General features: G+C 31.8%; 1 pseudogene; it reads left to right on the top strand.

The window, feature by feature from the left end:
* LOC145283924 (5S ribosomal RNA) lies at positions 1–117 on the top strand (annotated as a pseudogene).
* The last annotated feature ends 5,205 nt before the right edge of the window (positions 118–5,322 follow it).

Below are 5,322 nucleotides of genomic sequence, written 5' to 3'. Positions count from 1 at the left end.
GAATACGGCACAATCACGTTGACACACTGGTTCTCGTTAGATCACCGAAGTTAAGCAACGTTGGGCCTGGCCAGTACCAGATGGGTGACCATTTGGGAAGGCAAGGCGCTGTATGTACAGCGAGGTCAAATACCATGTTGAGAAACTGGCGCAGTCTATCCTTCTCTCGACGGTAGATGGGACTCTCTTAAGCCGTGGTTGGCATCCCATCTAGTGATGGCGTCGCGATAAAAATACCCTTGATAGCTCTGGCGAAGCATCAAGTATTCAGCTACCGGCAAGATTTGAATTACATTACAAACTCATGTAATGAGTTCAATCTCGGCTACGGCCGCGCTGGATGGACGATCAGATTAATCAACGTATCAACGCTAACGTCTTTTACTAACTAAAAAGTACAGACGTTAATTATATTCCATATGTAAGATAATGCTCCCAATGTAACTGACCCTAATAAAGTCGGATATTTCTATTAGTTTCGTACAATCAAAATCAAACCAATGCAAATAATCTAAGTATGAATTACTTATCTCATTCGCTATCGATCTCTGATTTCAGATGTCCACAAGCATTAAACAATGAATGCGAAAACTAATTCGCCGGCCAAATTCAGCATTGTGAATGTCATTTTTCGAATTCATGAACAAAGTATACCCGAAAAAATTATTAAACCTATATCATAAAGTAAAGTAAATGTTTTTTCCTATTTCACTGACTATTATAGTTTTTGAACCAACATATTCATACGCTAATCTGTTCCGCCAGACACTTAGGACGATTACTTATGCGTGTTTCCAGAAAATATGCGTTAGTTTCGTTCTCTTTCAAAATTTCTTGCATTTTTCCGGGTAAGCTGCTTCTCTCGGCGCAGTTATTTACTCCTGTCTTGGATTTGCGTTTGTGGCGGACAATTATAAGCAGCAATTAATTTAATAGTTCAACGTTCAGGCCAGGAATTTCTTGATTTAATATATGTTCCTAGGAAAGACTGGGCCAAAGGTCTCGCGAGTAAAATATATAATTCAAATTTATTTTGTAAAATCAGCTATAATTCTACCTTCATTAATGGAGAAAAATACAATGAGTGCAAGAACTGAAATCTACAAATCGTTTATGTATTTGTCTTAATGTGTTGAGCTATAAATATCTTTTATTTGATAAAGTCAGAGTAAGGTTACTAATGACCTGGATTACGCAAGGACCCGTGACGTAACGGATAAGGTATTAGGTAATTCAGTTTTACATTGACACTCTTCTCGAGTTCAATCCTCAAAGTGGGCGATACTAAGGATACAATAGCGAGTTGCTTGAGATTTACTTGCGATTTCTACCCGGTCATGGCTAATGGAATAAGAACATTCTACTTCCGTGGATTAAATAAATGACTCCGTTCGAAATTCCGTCCAGATTCCCAAATTTAACAGGAAGAAAAAAATATAGAATAAATGGACCCTAATATATGTAAAAAAGATTTAAAAAAAAAAACACGAATGGGCTTACTTACCTATTAGTGTAATTGATGATTATAACTTTAATATTAAGGAAGTTATTCAAATTTCAAATCTATCAGCTTCTTTTCGGAAAAACAGTATTTATTGATTTCAACGGAAAAGCTTCGTCAAGTAGAGTACAAATCAGTTTAAAAACGTTTTTTATTTGGATGTCGAAGGATGAGCATTAGGTTTCTTAATGCAACTACAACAGACGGACAAAAAAAAAGCAAATACTCAAACAATACAAATATTCAAACAATACGAATACTCAAACAATACAAATATACAAACAATACAAATACTAAAACAATACAAATACTCAAATATATATATATATATATATATATATATATATATAAATAATCAAATATACAAATACTCCAACAATACAAATATTCAAACAATTCAAATATACAAACAATACAAATACTCCAACATACAAATACTCCAACAATACAAATACTCCAACATACAAATACTCCAACAATACAAACACTCAAATATACAAATACTCAAACAATACAAATACTCAAATATACAAATACTCAAACATAAACATGCTCAAACGTACAAATACTCAAATATACAAATACTCAAATATACAAATGCTCAAACATACAAATACTCAAACGTACAAATACTCAAACAATACAAATACTCAAATATACAAATGCTCAGATACAAATGCTAAAAGATACATATACTTAAACATACAAATACTCAAACAATGCAAATACTCAAATAATACAAATACTCAAATATATAAATGTTCAAATATACAAATACTCAAACAATAAAAATACTCAAAATATTCACATACTCAAACATACAAATACTCAAATATTCAAACAATACAAATACTCAAATATACAAATACACAAACAATACAAATACTCCAACATACAAATACTCAAACAATACAAATACTCAAAAAATACAAATACTCAAATATACAAATACTCAAACAATACAAATGCTCAAATATACAAATGCTAAAACCTACAGATACTTAAACATACAAATACTCAAACAATACAAATACTCAAACAATACAAATACTCAAATATATAAATGCTTAAATATACAAATACTCAAACAATACAAATACTCAAAATATTCAAGTACTCAAATATACAAATACTCAAATATTCAAACAATACAAATACTCAAATATACAAATATTTAACTATTCAAACATACAAATACTCAAATATTCAAACAATAAAAATACTCAAATATACAAATACACAAACAATACAAATACTCCAAGATACAAATACTCGAACAATACAAATATTCAAACAATACGAATATTCAAATATACAAATACTCAAACAATACAAATACTCAAACAATACAAATACTCAAACAATACAAATATTGAAATATACAAATACTCAAATATACAAATGCTCAAACATGCAAATACTCAAATAATACAAATACTCAAACACTACAAATACTCAAATAATACAAATACTCAATGATAATCTTACAAATTGTTTTGGTCAAATATTTAAATGTTTTTTGAGTGTGATAAAGGTCCTGCTATGGAATGTGGAAGATATAGATGTGGATGCTGTTGTTGGTATCCTTGTTCTTGTTGAGCAGTATCCATTCATTTCGAAAGAATCAAATGACTATTGCTGGTATTCGTTTCCCTGATATTTTTCTAGTTATAATTTTTTTCTAGAAACATATCGAGTACTTTTGAGAGGCATCACGTGAAAGTTGCTAAATTGAATGTTCAAAACGTTTAACGATTTTTTCAAATTTGACCCATTTTTGAGCCGTTAAAAAACAATTTTAACCGGCTAAAGACCCATAAAAGAACGACCCGTAAAAAATCCAATCATTTGAGGCTCATAATGCCGCTCTGCAACTTTTAGTTTCGGAAGAGATAGAGTTTGAAAACATGATGACAGACAGACAGATCGACAGACAGGCCAACAGACAGCTCGACCGACAGCTCGACCGACTGACAAACATATAGTCGTTTATTTAATATATAACTAATTGCTTAATCTTGTGTAACAAAGAATAAGCAACCCAGTGTTGATCAGCTAGAATGTCATTCGCAAATAGAAAACACATGCAGAATTCGCAAATGTCTAACACAATGGTTTCTACACGGTTGGCGCGAGAAAATAAAAAGTGTGATAGGAAAAGTTTAAAGGAAATTAATGATTTGGCCTGTAACTATTTTATGATATAGTTAGCAGGCCGCACGGTATTGTCCGGTCGTAAAATACGCTTAAATACGATATTTTAATTAATGCTAATTTTGTATTTATGATTATACTAGCAGTTCAGCCCGGTTTTGCTCGGACTCTATGTATTGTTCATAACTTTATGTCGTATGTATATATATATATATATATATATATATATATATATATATATATATATATATATATTTAAATGTTTGACTGATTACCAGGTAACATACATCTAAAATTTCAAGTTTTTGGACCGAAAATTGACGGAGGAGTTTAGTAGAGTCTGCAAACATCAATTCTTTCAAATTTGACCACTTGGTAGCCAAATTTTCGCTCAAAAACTAATTAAAAAGCTTTCTGCATGTCTGAATACCCTTTATGTAAAATTTAAAATGTTTAGACCCCAAATTTGGCAGAATAGTTTGCTAGAGACCGTAAAGAGTAAATCTTTTGAACTTTGACCCCTTAGCAACCAAATTTTCATTAAAAAAAACGGTTAAAAAGCTTGCCCTATGTCTTTATGTAAAATTTCAAATGTTTAGACTGAAAATTGGCTGAGTAATTTGGTAGAGACCGCAGAAGTCAGATTTTTTTTTTAATTTGACCCCAATTTTGACCCTTTAACATTTATTGTTTTGGGCTCAAATCAAATTATAACGTTAGATCCATGTGTAAGTAACCTGCATCTAAAATTTCAAGTGTCTAGACCCAAAATTGGCGGAGGAGTTTGGTAAGGTTTTCAATAATCAAATCGTTGAACTTTGACCCCTCGACAGCCAAATTTCTGGCCGAAAACCAATTAAAAAGATTTTCCCAAATCTCAATACCTCTCATGTCAAATCTCGAGTATGTATACTGAAAATTGACAGAAGCAGTTCCGCCCGGCTTTGCCCGGGTCCTATGTGCTGTTCATAAGTTTATGTGCATATGTATATATTAAAAAGGTGTGAATATGTGTGGTAATGCCTTTCTGTATAATAGGCTTCTTTAACTACCATAGAGAAAAGTTGATAGGAATCTCAGATGTCAATATTTTTTTAACTTCGACCCCAATTTTTACCCCTATAACATTTATTGTTTTGGGCTCAAATTGAATTGAAATGTTTGACACATCTACAATTTCAAGTGTTTACACCCAAAATTGCTGGAGGAGTTTGGTAGAGTCTGCAAAGGTAAACTCTGTCAACTTTAACCTGTTTCCAGCCCAAAAACTAATTAAAAAGCTTGCTGCCTGTCTGAATACCCTTCATGTAAAATTTCAAATGTTTAGACCCAAAATTGGCTTAATAGTTTGCTAGAGACTGCAAAGGTAAATTCTTTTGAACTTTGATCCCTTGGAAGCCAAATTTTCAGCAAAAGAAAAAAAAAACGATTAAAAAGCTTGCACTATGTCTGAATACACTTTATGTAAAATTTCAAATGTTTAGCCAAAAATTGGCTTAGTAATTTGGTAGAAACCGCAGAAGTCAAATTTAAAAAAAACTGACCCCAATTCTGACCCCTTAACATTTATTGTTTTGGGCTCAAATCAAATTATAACGTTAGATCCATGTCCAAGTAACCTATATCTAAAATTTCAAGTGTTTAGGCCCCAAATTGGCGGAGGAGTT

This window comes from Euprymna scolopes, chromosome 1 (assembly GCF_053919585.1).
Source record: "Euprymna scolopes isolate OS-2025 chromosome 1, ASM5391958v1, whole genome shotgun sequence".
NCBI classification, from domain to species: domain Eukaryota; kingdom Metazoa; phylum Mollusca; class Cephalopoda; order Sepiida; family Sepiolidae; genus Euprymna; species Euprymna scolopes.
The sequence above is the reverse complement of the archived record's forward strand: the minus strand, read 5'-3'. Positions and strand labels throughout refer to the sequence as shown.